The sequence below is a fragment of the Stenella coeruleoalba genome (genome assembly GCF_951394435.1).
Source record: "Stenella coeruleoalba genome assembly, chromosome: X".
Classification (NCBI taxonomy): Eukaryota; Metazoa; Chordata; class Mammalia; order Artiodactyla; family Delphinidae; genus Stenella; species Stenella coeruleoalba.
Window position 1 is genome coordinate 92042194 of NC_137152.1, and position 22797 is coordinate 92064990.

Sequence of the window (22797 nt, forward strand, 5' to 3'; positions counted from 1 at the left end):
TTTCTGTCTTGATGACTTATCCATTGGTGTAAGTAGGATATTAAAGTCCCCTGATATTATTGTATTACTGTCAATTTCTCCCTTTATGTTGGTAATATTTGCTTTATGTATTTAGGTGTTCCTATGTAGATGCACAAATATTTAAGAAGGCCATATATCCTTGTTGGATCGACCCCTTTATAATTATGTAACTCCCTTCTTTGTCTTTTGTTTTATAGTCTTTGTTTAAGGTCTGTTTTGTCTGACAGGAGTATTGTTAACCTAGTGTTCTTTTTGTTCCCATTTTCATGTAATATCTTTTTCCATCCTTTCATTTTCAGTCTGTGTGAGTCTTTAGATCTAAAGTGAGTCTCTTGTAGGCAGCATATAGGTGGGTCTTATTTTTTTAAATCCTTTTAGCCACTCTATGTCTTTTGATTGGAACATTTATTCCATTTACATTTAAAGGGTTTATTGATGAGTATGTATTTATTGCCATTTTGTTAATTGTCTTCTGGTTATTTTTGTAGTTCTTCTCTGTTTGTTTATTCTTTTTGTCTCTTCCCTTGTGGTTAGATGATTTCTTTAGCATTATATTTGTGTTTCTGTGTTCCTTTCCCTCTCTCTCTCTCTGTTTTTTTTGGCTGCACCATTCAGCTTGTGGAATCTTAGTTCCCTGACCAGGGATTGAATCTGTGCCCTCAGCAGTGAAGGCATGGAGTCCTAACCACTGGGCAGCCAGGGAATTCCCTCCTTTCTCTTTTTTTTGTGTGTGTGTCTATTGCCGGTTTTTGGTTTGTGATTACCATGAACTTCAAATATATCACTATATATGTGTGTGTGTGTGTATGTATGTATGCACCTGTTTAAGCTGATAGCTGCTTAAGTTTGAATGCATTTTAAAAGCACTACATTTTACTCCCCCACTCACATTTCTGTTTTTGGTATCATATTTTACAACTTTTTACTATATGTATCTCTTAACTACTTATTATAGTTAATGTTGATTTTATGACTTTTGTTTTTTAACATATATAAGTGGTTGATATACAGACTTTACTATATATTTGCCTTTACAAGTGAGATTTATTTCTTTCATATATTTTCTTATTTTTAGTTATGTCCTTTAGTTTTTCACTTAAGGAAGACCTATTAATATTTTTTGTAAGGATTGTTCAGTGGTGATGAACTCTTATTTTTTGCTTATCTGGAAAACTCTATTTATACTTACATTCTGAATGATAGCCTTGCTAGGTAGAGTATTCTTGGTTATGAATTTTTTCCTTTCAGCACTTTAAATACATCTTGGCAATCCCTTCTGACCTGCAATGTTTCTGATAAAAAAATCAACTCATAGCCTTATGGGGGGTCCCATTGTATGTGACTTGTTTTTCTCTTGCTGCCTTTAAAATTCTCTTTTTATTTTTAACTTTTGCCATTTAAATTATGATATGCCTTTGGGTTCATCTTGCTTGAGACTCTATGCTTCTTTGACCTGGATATTTGTTTCCTTCCACAGGTTAGGAAAGTTTTCAACCATTATTTCTTCATATAAATTTTATATCACTTTCTTTTCTGCTTCTGGGACCCCTATAATGCAACTTATTGGTTGAATAAATAACAAACATGGGTGGAAGGCACAATATAAGAGCTATAATTTAGATAGACTCAAGTGCCCCTCCCATGTGTAACTGATACTCATAGTATGTAGCATTGTGTTGATGTGGCCTATTAGCATTTTTTTCATCAATAGGGACAGCTACACATGCAGGCAAAGTAGGCCACTGCTTTTGTCATATGATTTAGGTGTTGAGGGTGGAGAGTCCTGTTGTCACCCTAAATACTTCTCTTACCCTCCCATTGTTTGATAACTGAAATTCAGTAGTAGAGCTGAAAGCTTTGATTCCTTTTAAGAATGTAAATATAAATGATCCCCAATTTTCTGATAATTTGCATTTCTGGAAACTGTGGTAAAGCCGATCACATCTAGCAGCTGCTTTCCCCTTTGGCATTTTGATTCCCTAATTTGTTGCACTCCATTTGGAAAGTATGTGCCAAGTATTTATTTGTTGGTTGGTTTATTTAAATAAATTTATTTGTTTGTTGGTTTATTACTAATAAAATACTGGCACATTGAATAATTTTACTTAATTTTTTTCATTACAGATTCAAACTTTAGGTAATCAATCCCTCTTTATCACTCACCATATTAGGGTAAATTTAAAGCTGCTGTAGAAAAGGGACTGCCCCAATTCAGTGGCTTACAGAAAAAAGAAAATTCTCATATAAGAACAAATCCAGATACCAGTGGTCCAGACTGACTGGTGGACATTCAAGGACTTTGAGGTTCCTTTCATCTTGTTGCTCTACCATCCCCTAGAGCAGGGATCAGCAAATTATAGTCAGTGGGTCAAATCTGGCCTGCCAGCCATCAGGTTGTGCTCATTTGTGTATGTATCATCTACTGTTCCTTTTGTGCTACAATTGGCAGAGTGGAGTAGTTGCAACAAAGGCCCTATATGGCCCACAAAACCTAAAATATTTACTGTTTGACCCTTTACAGTAAAAGTTTGCCTGCCTTTACCCAAAATAATCATCCTGATAAGCATGATCAAGACTGAGTCTCAGGCATTTCATGTTCAACTTTAAGGGAAAGTAAAAAGTTTAAGGTTGTTGATGTTGCTGTTTAATCTATTTGAGATCACACAAAAGTTACATATATTACATTAATTCACATCCTATTGACCAGAATTAGCCATATGGCCCCAGATAACTGCAAGACAGTTTTGGAAATGTAATGTCTAGCTGTTCTTCTTCCTTTTCCTCTGGAAAAATAGGATAACTGATCTTATTGGACAACTAGCGACCCTGTCATACTTGTATTTCTGAACACTTTCTTATGTAAGAAAGAAAGAGGTGAAGTCACAGGTCCTGAATCACAGTGTCAATGGGAGTGTGGCCATTTGTGAACTTGATCTATTGGGTGATTTGCAATGGAAAAGAAAAGGGTTGAAAAAGTTTTGTGTACAATATACATTGCTTTGTTTTATACCTGCAGTTACACTGGCTGTTGAGTGGTGTTGTGTTGAATGTGTACACTGATAGGAGGTAGGGAAGGAATAAACCCCAAAGAATAAGCAAAGCTCTTGAGAAATGCAGGGCAGGTTTACTGTGAATAGCAGGATAAAATGTAGAGGATTAGAAAATGGATCCAGGAATCTAAAAGACCTCATCTTGATTCTGGCTTTACCAGTTACTAGCTGCAGCAAGCTCTGAGTTTCAGTTTCCTCATCTGTAAAATGAGGATAATGATAATAAGACCCAGTTTGTATGGTTGTTGTGATAATTAAATAAGGTAATGCATATATAAATATGCTAATCAGGAGGGCTGGCAAGAGTTAGCATTCTTTAACAGTATGAGTTAATATTATTAGGCAGACTTGACTTACAAGGAAGGTAAAGCAAAGCTGCAAAAAAGGAAAATCTGCAATTATTAATCACCTACTTTATGTCAGGAATTGTGATAGGCAGTTTACATGTGTTATATCAATGAATATACTATCCCCTGGGAATATATGTGTGTGTATCACTTTTAAATTCTTTTCAGTCATTTATGTCTCAGTGTGAATGAGCATCAGAAAATATTTTAATGGGACAAGTGTGGAAATTAGAGCACAAAGTAAGAGAACAAGCATGGAGGAAGGGAAGAAGAGAGATCAGATGGGGAAGGGAGAGTCAATTACATTATTTTACCAAAGGCCACAACTGACCTATTACTTTAAAAATGTGGATGAACTCAGGAACAAATTTGAAATATGCAATGGTTAATACTGAAGACAAACTAAACTTTACATTAAAATAAAAGTCAAACTTAAAAAATAAGTACCAGCATTTTCTTAAATTAGATGACATCTTGGAAATAAGTGAGGGTTTTTTGTTTGTTTTATAAGGAAAGAGTATTGATCTTCTTACTTGATTTTAGTTTTCTCATTATCTGAGTAAGGTACTTCATTTTTATATTCTGATTAAAATCGTCCTTTGCAATTATTTTAATATATTGTGGTAGTTCATCAAAAACTTGGCATTGGGCTTCCCTGGTGGTGCAGTGGTTGAGAGTCCGCCTGCCGATGCAGGGGACATGGGTTCGTGCCCCGGTCCGGGAAGATCCCACATGCCGTGGAGAGGCTGGGCCTGTGAACCATGGCCACTGAGCCTGTGCGTCCGGAGCCTGTGCTCTGCAATGGGAGAGGCCACAACAGTAAGAGGCCCATGTACCGCAAAGACAAAAACAAACTTGGCATTAAGAATATTGACGTTTCACATTTTACTTTCATCATCTATGAAAATGTTTATGCTAATAAAAAATCCTAATTGATTTTTACTTTTGAAGACTTAACCCTATATAACTGTCTGATTGTATTCCCAGAAAGGGAAGCCTTCCATCAAACATTCATTCTTAGACTATAATAAAGTATAGCTAGAGGAAATAATTTTTCTATAAAAAGAGTCAAATATTATGTAGTGGAAAACATAGAGCTATATTTAAAATATTTTACTGAAGTTTAATTTTTTGAAAGATAACACTCTAAGATTATGCAAAATTTTTCTGATAGCTAAATATGATTTATTAAGTAAGCTGTTGTGATGCATTGTTAACAAAATCGACGACTCCTCAAATTTGTATTAATGCCAACTCAGACAGTGAGTGATAATTACGTATGCTTGGAAAAATATCATATTTACATTAAAATTTACCTGAAGAGGGTGAGCATTTAATAAATATCTTGATAGCCAGCTTAAAAATGGCCCCCAACAATGATCCCTGCTTCCTGCTGTTCACACACTTGTGTAGTCTCCTCTCATACTGCACAACGGTTAGACTGTGACCAACAGCTTATGGCAGATGTGATGTTAAGTCACTTCAGGGATTAAGTTATACAAAACTGTGGCTTCTATTTTTGGTGTTCTCTCTGTCTGTCTCTCTCCATCTTGGATCATGTGCTCTGGGGAAAGCCATGTCATGAGCAGGCCTGTGTAGAAGCCCACATGGCAAGGAACTGATGTTTCCTTCCCACAGTTACATAAATGTGATTGTTAAGTGGATACTTTAACCCATTTAGAGCTTGTATTCCTAGTCATAGCTTAACTGCCACTTTACAGGAAACCCTGAATCAGAACCACCCAGCTACACAGATCCCAGGTTCCTGATTCTCAAAAACTGTGTGAGATAATAAATGTTTGTTGTTTTAAGCTGTAAATTTTAGAGTAATTTGTTACATAGCAATAAATGATTAATAAAAATGATGGCTTCACACATTTCAAAGACTTTCTCTGGAGAAGGAAGAAAGCATTTGACACATATTTGAACACATGACATTTATATCTCATATTTTCCTCGTCTACCAGGCAAACCTTATATGTTGGCGATTATTAAAGTAATAATAGCACCTGACATTTATTTCTTACTATGTGTCAAACAATATACTAAGCATTTCTATACATTATCCCATTTAATTATTATTACAAATCTTATAATACATTATCATCTTCAATTTATTGATAAGGTAATTGTGGCTAAGAGAGTTTAAGCAACTTGCCAATCACATGCCTGAATGGTACAGCTGGAACTCAAAACCTGTTCTCTTTGACTCCAAAGTCTGCTCTTAACAAATATACAAAAGAAGACTACTATATTGGGTGGCTACAGTATTATTGGGGAAGAACCTCCTGTACTCCAAATCCTTACCTAATCATCTACTCCAGTGATTCTGAAGCTTGTTTTTACTAAGGCCCCTGGTAAAATACAGTTTATATCATGTGCAACACACACACACACACACACACACATGCACATCTGAAATAAACACTTGACAGAATAATACCCTTATGTAGTCTGATCTGTTGTATTCTAGTCTATTTTAATTAGCTTGATTATAGCATTGCTGGTCACAATTTCCTAAATATCAAACTCTCATTTTGAAAAGCCCATTTCTGGCTGATGCTTGGAAATTTTCCTTCAAGGATAAAATTCTTATGTTTAGGGATTGCTTTTTGTAAAAATACAAGTATGACACAAGCCTACATAAAGGCTATCCTTGTATTACAAGTTAAATTCATTCATTTGTTCATTAGAAAAGTAAGTACATTTGCTGATACAATGTGGAAACATTTTTTTAATGTAAATACCTTAAGGTTAAAATGCTTTTACTGTAAAACCTCAAGGTGAGCTCTGTATTCTCTAGTTCATCACAAGCTCCACAAAACCTATTGCTTAGCATCCATACATTTCCCACATTTCTATGATTTCTTATGTACCCGAAGGAACTTAACCTTGTAGCCCTTATTATCTTCTTTTGGAGCAGTGCTTATCCAAGTGGGCAGTACCATTCCTAGGGGGTGTTTTAGAAATGGAGGGGGTGGCATTTTCTTTTGGTTGTCACAATGCATGGAGGTAGTACTGGCATTTAATGGGTGGGGGCCAGGGATACTAGATGCCCTGCAATACATGGGACAAGCCTATGGGGTGAAGATTTTCCCTGTATTCCATATGGCTTTATTTTTTTTTAATTTTCACATTAAAAAAAATTAGAGTTGATTTACAATATTATGATAGTTTCAGGTGTACAACATAGTGATTTAATATTTTTATAGATTATACTCTACTTAAAGTCATTATAAAACATTGGCTTTATTCCCTATTCTGTACAATATATCCTTGTAACTTATTGATTTTATACATAGTAGTTTGTACCTTTTAATCCCCTACCCCTATCTTGCCCCTCCTCCTTCCTTCTCCACACTGGTAATCACTAGTTTGTTCTCTACATCTGTCAGTCTGTTTCTGTTTTGTTATATTCATTCATTTGTTTTATACATTCCACATATAAGTGATAACATATGTTGTTTCTCTATCTCACTAAGCATAGTACCCTCTAGGTCCATCCATGATGTTGCAAATGGCAAAATTTCATTTTTTTATGGCTGAGTAATAATTCTTCTTTTTGAATTAGTGTTTTCATGTTCTTCAGATATATATCCAGGAGTAGAATTGCTAGGTCATATTACCATATGATAGTTCTATTTTTAGTTTTTTGAGAAACTCCCATAATGTTTTCCACAGTAGCTGCACCAATTTACACTTTCACCAATGGTGTACAAGGGTTCCCTTTTCTCCACATCCTCATCAGCATTTGCTATTTGTGTTATTTTTGATGATAGCCATTCTGACAGGTGTGAGGTGATATTGTGGTTTTGCTTTGCATTACTCTGGTGATTAGTGATGTTGGTATCTTTTCATGTGCCTGTTGTTCATCTGTGTATCTTCTTTGGAAACAGGTCTTCTGCCCATTTTTTAATTGAGTTCACTTTTTTTAATGTTGAGTTGTATGAGCTGTTTATATATTTTGGATATTAACCCCTTATTGATTATATCATCTTGAAATATTTTCTCCCACTCAGTACGTTGTATTTTCGTTTTGTTGATGGTTTTCTTTGCTGTGTAAAAACTTTTAAGTTTAATTAGGTCTCTTTTGTTTATTATTGCTTTTGTTTCCTTTGCCTTAGGAGACAGATCTAAAAAATATTGCTACAACTTATGTCAGAGTGTTCTGCCTATGTTTTCTTCTAGAAGCTTTATGGTTTCAGGTCTAACATTAAGTCTTTAATCCATTTTGAGTATATTTTTGTATATGGTCTGAGAAAATGTTCTAATTTCATTCTTTTATGTGTAACTGTCCAGATTTTCCAACACCACTTATTGAAGAGACTGTCTTTTTTTTTTTTTTTTTTGCGGTACGCGGGCCTCTCACTGCTGTGACCTCTCCCGTTGTGGAGCACAGGCTCCGGATGTGCAGGCTCAGCGGCCATGGCTCACGGGCCCAGCCGCTCCATGGCATGTGGGATCTTCCCGGACTGGGGCACGAACCCATGTCCCCTGCATCGGCAGGCGGACTCTCAATCCCTGCGCCACCAGAGAAGCTGGAGACTGTCTTTCCCTCACTGTATATTCTTGCCCCCTTTGTCCTAGATTAATTGACCATATGTGTGTGGGGTTATTTCTGGGCTCTTTATTCTGTTCCATTGGTCTATGTGTCTGTTTTTGTGGCAGTACCATACTGCTTTGATTACTGTAGCTTTGTAGTATAGTCTGAAGTCAGGGAAGTGTTATAATTCCAGCATTGTTCTTTTTTTGTCAAGATTGCTTTGGCTATTCAGGGTCTTTTGTAGCTCCCCATATGGCTTTCAAATGCCTCCCTCAGAAATTCATGTAGGCAAAAACTAAAATTATCTGGGCCTAGAATATAATTCCATTTTTTATATAAATGCAAATTACTTTGTATAATTTTATTTAAAAACTTTTTTAGCATCTTTATTGGAGTATTATTGTTTTACAATGCTGTGTTAGTTTCTGCTGTATAACAAAGTGAATCAGCTATATGTATACATATATCATATATCCCCATAAACCCTCCCTCTTGCATCTCCCTCCCACCCTCCCTATCCCACCCCTCTAGGTGGTCACAAAGCACTGAGCTGATCTCCCTGTGCTATGCAGCTGCTTTCCACAAGCTATCTATTTTAGATTTGGTAGTGTATATATGTCAATGCCACTCTCTCACTTTGTCCCAGCTTACCCTTCCCATTCCCTGTGTCCTCAAGTCCATTCTTTACATCTGTGTCTTTATTCCTGTCATGTCCATAGGTTCATCAGAACCATTTTTTTTTAGATTCCATATATATGTATTAGCATATGGTATTTGTTTTTCTCCTTCTGACTTACTTCACTCTGTATGACAGACTCTAAGTCCATCCACCTCACTACAAATAACTCAATTTCGTTTCTTTTTATGGCTGAATAATATTCCATTGTATATATGTGCCACATCTTCTTTATCTACTGCAATTTGAAAAACTGTATCTATAAAAATACCTATGGCATTAATTTTGTACCCTGCTACCTTATCAAATTCATTGATTAGCTCTAGTAGTTTTCTGGTAGCATCTTTAGGATTCTCTATGTATAGTATCATGTCCTCTGCAAACAGTGACAATTTTACTTCTTCTTTTCCGAATACTTCTCCGTATTCCTTTTATTTCTTTTCTTCTCTGGTTACTGTGAATAAGACTTCCAAAACTATGTTGAATAATAGTGGTGAGAGTGGGCAACCTTGTCGTTTCTGATCTTAGAGGAAAAGGTTTCAGTTTTTCACCATTGAGAATGATGTTGGCTGTGGGTTTGTCATATATGGCCTTTATTATGTTGAGGTAGTTTCCCTCTATGCTTACTTTCTGGAGAGTTTTTATCATAAATGGGTGTTGAATTTTATCAAAAGCTGTTTCTGCATCTATTGAGATGATCATATGGTTTTTCTCCTTCAATTTGTTAATATGGTATATCACATTGATTGATTTGCATATATTGAAGAATCCTTGCATTCCTGGGATAAACTGCACTTGATCATGGTGTATGATCCTTTTAATGTGCTGCTGGATTCTGTTTGCTAGTATTTTGTTGAGGATTTTTGCATCAATGTTCATCATTGTTATTGGCCTGTAGTTTTCTTTTTTTGTGACATCATTGTCTGGTTTTGCTGTCAGGGTGATGGTGGCCTCGTAGAATGAGTTTGGGAGTGTTCCTCCCTCTGCTATATTTTGGAAGAGATTGAGAAGGATAGGTGTTAGCTCTTCTCTAAATGTTTGATAGAATTCGCCTGTGAAGCCATCTGGTCCTGGGCTTTTGTTTGTTGGAAGATTTTAAATCACAGTTTCAATTTCAGTGCTTGTGATTGGTTTGTTTATATTTTCTATTTCTTCCTGGTTCAGTCTCAGAAGGTTGTGTTTTTCTAAGAATTTGTCCATTTCTTCCAGGTTGACCACTTTATTGGCACATAGTTCCTTGTAGTGATATCCCATGATCCTTTGTATTTCCACAGTGTCAGTTGTTACTTCTTTTTCATTTCTAATTCTGTTGATTTGACTCTTCTCTCTTATTTTCTTGATGAGTCTCACTAACGGTTTCTCAATTTTATCTTCTCAAAGAAACAGCTCTTAGTTTTATTGATCTTTGCTCTTGTTTGCTTCATTTCTTTTTCATTTATGTTTTTCAACAGCTTTATTGGAGTATAATTGCTTTACAATGGTGAGTTAGTTTCTGCTGTATAACAAAGTGAATCAGCTATATGTGTACATATATACCGATATCTCCTCCCTCTTGCATCTCCCTCCCACACTCCTCACCACACCCCTCTAGGTAGAAACAAAGCCCTGAGCTGACCTCCCTGTGATCTGATGTTTATGGTTTCTTTCCTTCTACCCACTTTGGGATTTTTTTGTTCTTCTTTCTCTAATTGCTTTATGTGTAAGTTTTGGTTGTTTATTTGAGATGTTTCTTGTTTCTTGAGGTAGGATTGTATTGCTATAAACTTCCCTCTTAGAAGTGTTATGCTGCATTCCATAAGTTTTGGGTTGTTGTGTTTTCATTGTCATTTGTTTCCAGGTATTTTTTGATTTCCTCTTTGATTTCTTCAGTGATCTCTTGGTTGTTTAGTAGTGTAATGTTTAGCCTCCATGTGTTTGTAGTTTTTACAGATTTATTTTTCCTGTAATGGATATCTAGTCTCATAACGTTGTGGTAGGGAAAGATACTTGATACGATTTCAGTTTTCTTAAATTTACCAAGGCTTGATTTGTGATCCAAGATATGATCTATCCTGGAGAATGTTCCATGAGCACTTGAGAAGAAAGTGTATTCTGTTGTTTTTGGATGGAATGTCCTATAAATATCAATTAAGTCCAGCTTGTTTAATGTATCATTTAAAGCTTGTGTTTCCTTATTTATTTTCATTTTGGATGATCTGTCCATTGGTGAAAGTGGGGTGTTAAAGTCCCCTACTATGATTGTGTTACTGTCAATTTCCCCTTTTATGGCTGTTAGTATTTGCCTTATGTATTGAGGTGCTCCTATGTTGGGTGCATAAATATTTATAATTGTTATATCTTCTTCTTGGATTGATCCCTTGATCATTATGTAGTGTCCTTCTTTGTCTCTTGTAATAGTCTTTATTTTAAAGTCTATTTTGTCTTACATGAGAATTGCTACTCCAGCTTTCTTTTGATTTCCATTTGCATGGAATATTTTTTTCCATCCCCTCCCTTTCAGTCAGTATGTGTCCCTAGGTCCAAAGTGGGTCTCTTGTAGACAGCATATATATGGGTTTTGTTTTTGTATCCATTCAGCCAGTCAATGTCTTTTGGTTGGAGCATTTAATCCATTTACATTTAATGTAATTATCGATATGTATGTTCCTATTACCATTTTCTTAATTGTTTGGGGTTTGTTTTTGTAGGTCTTTTCCTTCTCTTGTGTTTTTTGTCTAGAGAAGTACCTTTTGCATTTGTTCTAAAGCTGGTTTAGTGGTGCTGAATTCTCTTAACTTTTGCTTGTCTGTAAATGTTTTAATTTCTCTGTCAAATCTGAATGAGATCCTTGCATATTAGAGTTATCTTTGTTCTTCCCTTTCATCACTTTAAATATATCCTGCCACTCCCTTCTGGCTTGCAGAGTTTCTGCTGAAAGACCAGCTCTTAACCTTATGGGGATTCCCTTGTATGTTATTTGTTGCTTTTCCCTTGCTGCTTTTAATATCTTTTCTTTGTATTTAATTTTTGATCGTTTGATTAATATGTGTCTTGGCGTATTTCTCCTTGGATTTATCCTGCATGGGATTTTCTGCATTTCCTGGACTTGATTGACTATTTCCTTTCGCATGTTAAGGAAGTTTTTAACTCTAATCTCTTCAAATATTTTCTCAGATCTTTCTTTTTCTCTTCTTCCGGCACCCCTACAATTTGCAATGTGCTCCATTTAATATTGTCCCAGAAATCTCTGAGACTGTCCTCTTTTCATTCTTTTTTCTTTAGTCTGCTCTGCAGTAGTTATTTCCACTATTTTATCTTCCAGATCACTTATCCATTCTTCTGGCTCAGTTATTCTGCTACTGATTCCTTCTAGAGAATTTTTAATTTCATCTATTGTGTTGTTTATCATTGTTTGTTTGCTCTTTAGTTCTTTTGGTTCTTGAAAAACGTTTCTTGTTTTTTCTCCATTCTATTTCCAAGATTTTGGATCATCTTTACTATCATTACTCTGAATTCTTTTTCAGGTAGACTGCCTATTTCCTCTTCATTTGTTTGGTCTGGTGGGTTTTTACCTTGCTCCTTCATCTGCTGCATATATCCATGCCTTCTCATTTTGTTTAACTTACTGTGTTTGGGGTCTCTTTTTTTCAGGCTGCATGTTTGCAGTTCCCATTGTTTTTGGTGTCTACCCCCAGTGGGTGAGGTTGGTTCAGTGGCTTGTGTAGGCTTCCTGGTGGAGGGGACTAGTGCCTGTGTTCTGGTGGGTGGGTCTGGATCTTCTTTTTCTGGTGGGCAGGACTGCATCTGGTGGTGTGTTTTGGGGTGTCTGTGAACTTAGTATGACTTTAGGCAGCCTCTCTGCTAATGGGTGTGGTTGTGTTCCTGTCTTGCTAGTTGTTTGGCATGGGGCATCCAGCACTGGAGCTTGCTGGCCGTTGGGTAGAGCTGGGTGTTAGCATTGAGATGGAGATCTCTGGAGCTCTTGGTGATTGATATTATGTACGGCTGGGAGGTCTCTGTTGGTCCCATGTCCTGAACTTGGCTCTCCCACCTCAGAGGCTCAGGGCTGACACCAGGCCAGAACACCAAGAACCTGTCAGCCACACAGCTCAGAAGAAAAGGGAGAAAAAAGAAATAAAAATAAATTTTAAAAATAATAAATAAAAATTATTAAAATAAAAAATAATAATCATAAAAAGAAGAGGGCAGCCAAACCAATAAACAAATTCACCAATGATAACAAGTGCTAAATATTAAACTTAGATAAACATAAAAATCAGAAAAAATTCAGTCTGAGACAGCAAACCCTAAGTCTACAGTTGCTCCCCAAATCCACCACCTCAATTTTGAGGTGATTTGTTGTCTATCCACAGATGCAGGGTAAAACAAATTGATTGTGGGGATTTAATCAACTGCTCATGAGGCTGCACAGAGAAATTTCCCTTTCTCCCCTTTGTTTGCACAGCTCCTGGGGTTCAGCTTTGGTTTTGGCCTGACTTCTGGGTGTAGATGCCCTCAGACATCTGATTCCTGCCCAGACAGGATGGGGTTAAAACAGTGGCTGATTAGGATGCTCTTGCTCACTCAGCCTGGGGGGAGGGATGGGTACGGTAGTCATAATTGGAATACAGGGCATCCTGCAGTGGCAGAGGCCGTCATGACTTACCACAGCCTGAGGCACACCGTGTGTTCTCCTGGGGAAATTGTCCCTGGATCATGGGACCCTGGCAGTCGTGGGCTGCACAGGCTCCCGGGAGGGCAGGTGTGGATAGTGACCTGTGCTTGCACATAGCATTCTTGTTGTCTGCAGCAGCAGCGTTGGTGTTTCATGCCTATCTCTGTGGTCCAAGCTGATAGCCGTGGCTCATGCCCATCTCTGGAGTTCGATTAGGTGGTGCTCTGCCTTCTGTGGGCAGATGGGGAAGGAATCCCCTCTCCTCGTGCACCCTGAATCAATGGTCTCTTGCCTTTTCAGCAGGTCCAGACTTTTTTCCAGACTCCCTTCCAGCTAGCTGTGGTGCACAAACCCCCAGCAGGCTGTGTTCACGCCGCCAACCCCTGTCCTCTCCCTGTGATCCGATAAGCCCGAGCCTCAGCTCCCAGCCCCACCCGCCCCAGTGGGTGAGCAGACAAGCCTCTCGGGCTGGTAAGTGCTGGTCAGCACCGATCCTCTGTGTGGGAGTCTCTCCACTTTGCCCTCCGCACCCCTGTTGCTGGGCTCTCCTCTGCGGCTCCGAAGCTTCCCCCCTCCGCCACCCGCTGCCTCCGCCCGCGAAGGGGCTTCCTAGTGTTTGGAAACATTTCCTCCTTCACAACTCCCTCCCAGAAGTGCATGTCCTGCCCCTATTCTTTTGTCTCTGTTTTTTTCTTTTTTCTTTTGCCCTACCCAGGTATGTAGGGATTTTCTTGCCTTTTGGGAAGTTTGAGGTCTTCTGCTAGTGTTCAGAAGGTGTTCTGTAGGAGATCTTCCACATGTAGATATATTTTTTTGATGTATTTGTTGGGAGGAAGGTGATCACATCTTACTCCTCCACCATCTTGAAAGTTCCCCCCCTTGTAAAGTTTTAATATCAGCTGACTTTTCCAAAAATGCAACTACTGTGTAAATCAAGGGAAGATATTACTTTATTTTGCTTAGTATTTCATATAGAGTGGTTTACTATTTCCAAAAATCATGTCATCTGTGCCAATGCCCACTTGTGGTATTTGAGTTGTTAATAGAATACCCCAGTATTAATCTGCATTTGTAGTTTACATATTTATAGCAATTTTGTCACATTCATGGTAATTCTATGGATATATTTTTATAGCCCTGTTTTTTTATTTTAAATTTTTATAAAATTTTTAAAAGTTATACTGCACTTACAGTTATTATAAAATATTGGCTATATTCCACATATTGTACAATATGTCCTTGTAGCCTATCTTACACCCAATAGCTTGTAAATTCTACTCTCCCACCCCTATATTGCTTCTCCCCTCTGTCTTCCCACTGGTAATCATTAGTTTGTTCTCTATATCTCTGAGTCTACTTCTTTTATGTTGTATTCACTAGTTTGTTGAATTTTTTTTTAGACTCCGCATAGAAGTGATATACAGTATTTGTCTATCTCTGTCTGGCTTATTTCACTTAACATAATGCCCTCCAAGTCCATCCATGTTCCTGCAAATTATAGCCCTTATTTTGCAATATCAAATATAAATTAAAAGTTGTGAAAATATTCAGTTCAGTGTTGTCTTATTTATCTTAAATCAAAACTTTTTTCATTTTAAGTAGGTACAAGCATCTGACTACTCCTTTATGTGTTCCAGTATATTCATGCCCAAACATTTACATATTGAAATATGTAATGCATTATATTTATGTATTACCATATTGTGAAACGCTTTCTTGGTATTTCTCTTTTATGTTTTAAACTATTACGTTGATATTTCATATGTAGATGAGATCTATTATTTATGATTTTCAGAAAGAGAGTATTGCAAAGTATTTGTTAAGACGAGGTGGCAGTGGTCTGATAGAAGTGAGGACCACTGCTCTACAGCTATTCAAATGTTGTTTGAGCAGCTATTTAAATATACAGGTTTTTGGGCACAATGAAGGCCTACTGAATTAGAATCTGTGGGGAGCATAAGCACAAGAATCCATCTTTTGAAAAATTCCTGGGATGTTTCTGATGCTTTGTAGAATCCGTTCATGAACTGGCATTTGGAAAACATTGATCTTAATGTCATCATCTGCCTTTATATTCTTGTGATCTTAGTCCTAGTTTCATCTCTTCTTAGGAAAGTAAATAAATGATTTCTTCCATCTTTTATTTTGAATACATCTCTCCTCTAATTCCTTTATCTCTGTCTATACCTGTGCCTAAAGGGTCAGTGACTTAAAGAAGTCCTTATTTGACCCAGTTTTCTTCCTAAAACTGTGCTTTATCATTTATATTTTCTTCCTCAATAAATGTCTTGAAAGAGGTGTAATCATATCTTATCTCCACTAATATTTCTTTATTCTCAATGACTTGTAATATGTCTTCTGCCCTCACCACTATAATGAAACTACTCTTTAAAACTGTTCTGACAATTCAATGACATCTTCTCAGTTCTCATCTTGCTCAATTCCTTTGCAGCATTATACACTTTTGAATATCTTTTCCTGCTGGAAAATTTTCTTTTCCTTGGTTTCTAGAACAGTGAGCTCTCCTGATTCTCCTTATACCTTTCTGATAAACATGGATAAAATTTCCTTCCCTTAAACATATTCTTCTATCTACTCCTTAAAGTTCCTTTCAAAGATTAATCCCCAGACCAATTTTCTATATAAATATATATTCCCCAAATTGTATCCATAGCCATTTTTGAAGGATTCAGGCCTATATTTTCATTTGCCTTCTGGGCATTTATTTATACACCATATATCCTCAGGGTATCTCAATTTTATACATCTAAATCTGAACTCCTCTTTTCTCATAAACCACCCACAGTTCCTTCTTCCTAGGTAGTAAATATCTACCACCAAATTACTCAGGCTTGAAACCTCAGTCAACTCAATCAACTTTCTCATCCTTCATATATAGTCAGTTATCAACTTCTACTGACTCTTCTGCAAAATCTGCTATAAATCTTTTAAATTCATACTGCATCTATCATCATTTCAAGCACTCATTACCTTCCACTTTAACTCTGGCCTCCTGACTGGTCTCCTTTCTACTAAGCTCTCTTATTTCTTAACATTTCGGCAGTTAACTACTTGGCCTCTGGAGCCAGGCTGTCAGTGTTTGACTTTATCACTTACTGCACGACCTTGAACAAGTTCCTTAGTCTCTTTCTGTGCTTTAGTTTCCCCAACTATAAAATAAAGCTACAGGATTATCTACCACATAAGATTGTTTTGGTGATGATAGCAGATGTTATATGTACAGTGCTTCAAAAGGTGCCTGAAACAGGGTAAGCACTCAACAACTGTCAACTGTCATTAACTCTTTTACTTACTAGCATTTTTACCCAGGTTTCTATTTTTCCATTCAGAGTTTCCTTGTGTTCTCTACTCTTAGAAGTCTTTGCAATTGTTAAGTAGCCTCAATTATTTAGGCTCATTTGAGTTGATGTTTTATATAAATTAAGCATGATGGAATGGATTTCCTTTCACTTTGCTCCCTTTGCAGTATTTTAATAAACTATATCATAATAATAATTACTCTCTGTCCAGGTCAGATAAGATTAAATGTTCTTATCTTATAGTATTATTTCCATTTATTGGATCACTTATAGCTCATCTGTGAAATCTGACTGATTGGTATGGCCTCACATTTCTGAGTAAGGAACAGAGTACTTCCTGAAGTCAATTACTGTTTCTTTGATGTATACATTGAGTTATGCCTTAGATGCAATTTTTTTATGGAAGTATAGTTGATTTACAATGTTGTGTTAGTTTCAGGTGTACAGCAAAGTTATACAGAACACTTTTTCAGATTCTTTTTCATTATAGGTTATTATAATATATTGAATATAATTTCCTGTGCTATAAGTAGGTCCTTGTTTATCTGTTTTACATATAGCAGTGTGTATCTGTTAATCTGACTTACTTCACTTAGTATGATAATCTCTAGGTCCATACATGTTGCTGCAAGTGGCATTATTTCATTTCTTTTTTATGATTGAGTAATATTCCATTGTATATATATACCATATCTTCTTTATCCATTCATTTGTTGATGGACACTTAGGTTGTCCATGTCTTGGCTATTGTAAACAGTGCTGCAATGAACACTGGGGTGCATGTATCTTTTCAAGTTAGAGTTAGATGCTATACTTTTTGCTTTCAGCTAATGAAGTTGCTTCTTGGGAGGCAAAGGAAAGAATCTAAATATAATTCAGAACTGTGGTACTAGCTTTGAGAACAATATTCCTTGAAATAGTCCTATATTCAGTAGACTAAGGAAATCTGTTTTGGGGAGATGAATATTTACATAAGTTCTTTATAGTATGCTTCTCTTCTATATTTCTTTCTTTGACCATTTTATATGTACTTTATACAGTGCATGTCGAATGTTTCAGGATAAGCCAATCTCTTTTCTCTGATTAGATTTGACTGTTTTTTATTGGAGTATAATTGTTATACAATGGTGTGTTAGTTTCTGCTTCACAACAAAATGAATCAGTTATATATATATATACATATGTTCCCATATCTCTTCCTGCTTACGTCTCCCTCCCTCCCACCCTCACTATCCCACCCCTCCAGGCGGTCACAAAGCACCGAGCTGACCACCCTGTGCTATGTGGCTGCTTCCCACTAGCTATCTACATTACGTTTGATACTGCATATATGTCCATGCCTCTCCCTCGCTTTGTCACAGCTTACCCTTCCCCCTCCCCATATCCTCAAGTCCATTCTCTAGTAAGTCTGTGTCTTTATTCCTGTTTTACCCCTAGGTTCTTCATGACATTTTTTTTCTTAAATTCCGTTAGCATATGGTATTTCTCTCTCTCTCTCTGACTTACTTAACTCTCTATGACAGACTCTAGGTCTATCCACCTCATTACAAATAGCTGAATTTAATTTCTTTTTATGGCTGAGTAATATTCCATTGTTTATATGTGCCACATCTTCTTTATCCATTCATCTGATGATGGGCACTTAGGTTGTTTCCATCTCCGGGCTATTGTAAATAGAGCTGCAATGAACATTTTGGTACATGACTATTTTTGAATTATGGTTTTCTCAGGGTACATGCCCAGTAGTGGGATTGCTGGCTCATATGGTAGTTCTATTTGTAGTTTTTTAAGGAACCTCCGTACTGTTCTCCATAGTGGCTGTACCAATTCACATTCCCACCAGCAGTACGAGAGTGTTCCCTTTTCTCTACACCCTCTCCAGGATTTATTGTTTCTAGATTTTTGATGATGGCCATTCTGACCTGTGTGAGATGATATCTCACTGTAGTTTTGATTTCCATTTCTCTAATGATTAATGATGTTGAGCATTCTTTCATGTGTTTGTTGGCAGTCTGTATATCTTCTTTTGACAAATGTCTATTGAGGTCTTCTGCCCATTTTTGGATTGGGTTTGTTTCTTTGTTATTGAGCTGCATGAGCTGCTTATAAATTTTGGAGATTAATCCTTTGTCAGTTGCTTCATTTGCAAATATTTTCTCCCATTCTGAGGGTTGTCTTTTGGTCTTGTTTATGGTTTCCTTTGTTGTGCAAAAGCTTTGAAGTTTCATTAGGTCCCATTTGTTTATTTTTGTTTTTATTTCCATTTCTCTAGGAGGTGGGTCAAAAAGGACCTTGCTGTGATTTATGTCATAGAGTGTCCTGCCTATGTTTTCCTCTAAGAGTTTGAGAGTTTCTGGCCTTAGGTCTTTAATTCATTTTGAGCTTATTTTTGTGTATGGTGTTAGGGAGTGATCTAATCTCATACTTTTACATGTAGCTGTCCAGTTTTCCCAGCAGCACTTACTGAAGAGGCCATCCTTTCTCCACTGTACATTCCTGCCTCCTTTATCAAGGTAAGGTGACCATATGTGCGTGGGTTTATCTCTGGGATTTCTATCCTGTTCCATTGATTTATCTTTCTGTTTTTGTGCCAGTACCATACTGTCTTGATTACTGTATCTTTGTAGTATAGTCTGAAGTCAGGGAGCCTGATTCCTCCAGCTCCATTTTTCGTTCTCAAGATTGTTTTGGCTCTTCAGGGTCTTTTGTGTTTCCATACAAATTGTGAAACTTTTTGTTCTAGTTCTGTGAAAAATTCCAGTGGTAGTTTGATAGGGATTGCATTGAATCTATAGATTGCTTTGGGTAGTAGAGTCATTTTCACAATGTTGATTCTTCCAATCCGAGAACATAGTATATCTCTCCATCTATTTGTATCATCTTTAATTTCTTTCATCAGTGTCTTATAATTTTCTGCATACAGGTCTTTTGTCTCCTTAGTTAGGGTTATTCCTAGATATTTTATTCTTTTTGTTGCAATGGTAAATGGGAGTGTTTTCTTGATTTCACTTTCAGATTTTTCATCATTAGTGTATAGGAATGCAAAAGATTTCTGTGCATTAATTTTGTATCCTGCTACTTTACCAAATTCATTGATTAGCTCTAGTAGTTTTCTGGTAGCATCTTTAGGATTCTCTATGTATAGTATGATGTCATCTGCAAATAGTGACAGCTTTACTTCTCCTTTTCCAATTTGGATTCCTTTTATTTCCTTTTCTTCTCTGATTGCTGTGGCTAAAACTTCCAAAACTATGTTGAATAAGAGTGGTAAGCATGGGCAACCTTGTCTTGTTCCTGATCTTAGTGGAAATGCTTTCAGTTTTTCACCATTGAGGATGATGTTGGCTGTGGGCTTGTCATATATGACCTTTATTATTTTGAGGAAAGTTCCCTCTATGCCTACTTTCTGCAGGGTTTTTATCATAAATGGGTGTTGAATTTTGTCAAAAGCTTTCTCTGCATCTATTGAGATGATCACATGGTTTTTCTCCTTCAATTTTTTAATATGGTGTATCAGATTCATTGATTTACATATACTGAAGAATCCTTGCATTCCTGGAATAAACCCCACTTGATCATGGTGTATGATCCTTTTAATGTGCTGTTGGATTCTGTTTGCTAGTATTTTGTTGAGGATTTTTGCATCTATGTTCATCAGTGATATTGGCCTGTAGTTTTCTTTCTTTGTGACATCCTTGTCTGGTTTTGGTATCAAGGTGATGGTGGCCTCGTAGAAGGAGTTAGGGAGTGGTCCTCCCTCTGCTATATTTTGGAAGAGTTTGAGAAGGATAGGTGTTAGCTCTTCTCTAAATGTTTGATAGAATTCACCTGTGAAGCCATCTGATCCTGAGCTTTTGTTTGTTGGAAGATTTTTAATCACAGTTTCAATTTCAGTGCTTGTGATAGGTCTGTTCATATTTTCTATTTCTTCCTGATTCAGTCTTGGCAGGTTGTGCCTTTCTAAGAATTTGTCAATTTCTTCCAGGTTGTCCATTTTATTGGCATAGAGTTGCTTGTAGTAATCTCTCATGATCTTTTGTATTTCTGCAGTGTCAGTTGTTACCTCTCCTTTTTCATTTCTAATTCTATTGACTTGAGTCTTCTCTCTTTTTTTCTTGATGAGTGTGGCTAATGGTTTATCAATTTTGTTGACCTTCTCAAAGAACCAGCTTTTAGTTTTATTGATCTTTGCTATCATTTCCTTCATTTCTTTTTCATTTATTTCTGGTCTCATTTTTATGATTTCTTTCCGTCTGCTAGCTTTGGGGTTTTTTTGTTCTTCTTTCTCTAATTGCTTGAGGTGCAAGGTTAGGTTGTTTATTCGAGATATGTCCTGTTTCTTAAGGTAGGATTGTATTGCTATAAACTTCCCTCTTAGAACTGCTTTTGCTGCATCCCATAGATTTTGGGTTGTGGTGTCTCCATTGTCATTTGTTTCTAGGTATTTTTTATTTCCTCTTTGATTTCTTCAGTGATCACTTGATTATTAAGTAGTGTATTTTTTAGCCTCCCTGTGTTTGTATTTTTTACAGATCTTTTCCTGTAATTGCTATCTAGTCTCATAGCGTTGTGGTTGGAAAAGATACTTGATACAATTTCAATTTTCTTAAATTTACCAAGGCTTGATTTATGACCCAAGATATGATCTATCCTGGAGAATGTTCCATGAGCACTAGAGAAAAATGTGTATTCTGTTGTTTTTGGATGGAATGTCCTATAAATATCAATTAAGTCCAGCTTGTTTAATTTATCATTTAAAGATTGGGTTTCCTTATTTATTTTCATTTTGTGTTATCTGTCCATTGGTGAAAGTGGGGTGTTAAAATCCCCTACTATGAATGTGTTACTGTTGATTTCCCCTTTTATGGTTGTTAGTATTTGCCTTATGTATTGAGGTGCTCCTATGTTGGGTTCATAAATATTTACAGTTGTTATATCTTCTTCTTGGATCGATCCCTTTATCATTATGTAGTGTCCTTCTTTGTCTCTTCTAATAGTCTTTATTTTAAAGTCTATTTTGTCTGACTTTATGAGAATTGCTACTCCAGCTTTCTTTTGGTTTCCATTTGCATGAAATATCTTTTTCCAACCCCTTACTTTCAGTCTGTATGTGTCTCTAGGTCTGAAGTGGGTCTCTTGTAGACAGCAAATATATGGGTCTTGTTTTTGTATCCATTCAGCCATTCTGTGTCTTTTGATGGGAGCATTTAATCCATTTACATTTAAGGTAATTATCGATATGTATGTGCCTATTCCCATTTTCTTAATTGTTTTGGGTTCGTTTTTGTAGGTCTTTTCCTTCTCTTGTGTTTCTTGCCTAGAGAAGTTCCTTTAGCAGTTGTTGTAGAGCTGGTTTGGTGGTGCTGAACTCTCTCAGCTTTTGCTTGTCTGTAAAGGTTTTTAATTTTTCCATCAAATCGGAATGAGATCCTAGCTGGGTAGAGTAATCTTGTTTTCAGGTTTTTCTCCTTCATCACTTTCAATATGTCCTGCCACTCCCTTCTGCCTTGCAGAGTTTCTGCTGAAAGATCAGCTGTTAACCTTATGGGGATTCCCTTGTCTGTTATTTGTTGTTTTTCCCTTGCTGCTTTTAATATGTTTTCCTTGTTTTTAAGTTTGACAGTTTGATTAATATGTGTCTTGGTGTATTTCTCCTTGGATTTATCCTGTATGGGACTCTCTGTGCTTCCTGGAATTGATTAATTATTTCCTTTCCCATATCAGGGAAGTTTTTGACTATAATCTCTTCAAATATTTTCTCAGTCCCTTTTTGTTTCTCTTCTTCTTCTGGAACCCCTATAATTCGAATGTTGGTGCGTTTAGTGTTGTCCCAGAGGTCTCTGAGACTGTCCTCAATTCTTTTCATTCTTTTTTCTTTATTCTGCTCTTCATTAGTTATTTCCACTATTTTATCTTCCAGGTCACTTATCCATTCTTCTGCCTCAGTTATTCTGTTATTGATCCCATCTAGAGTATTTTTCATTTTTTTTGTTGTGTTGTTCATCGTTGTTTGTTTCATCTTTAGTTCTTCTAGGTCCTTGTTAAATGTTTCTTGCATTTTGTCTATTCTATTTCTAAGATTTTGGATCATGTTTACTATCATTATTCTGAATTCTTTTTGAGGTAGACTGCCTATTTCCTCTTCATTTGTTCGGTCTGGTGGGTTTTTATCTTGTTCCTTCATCT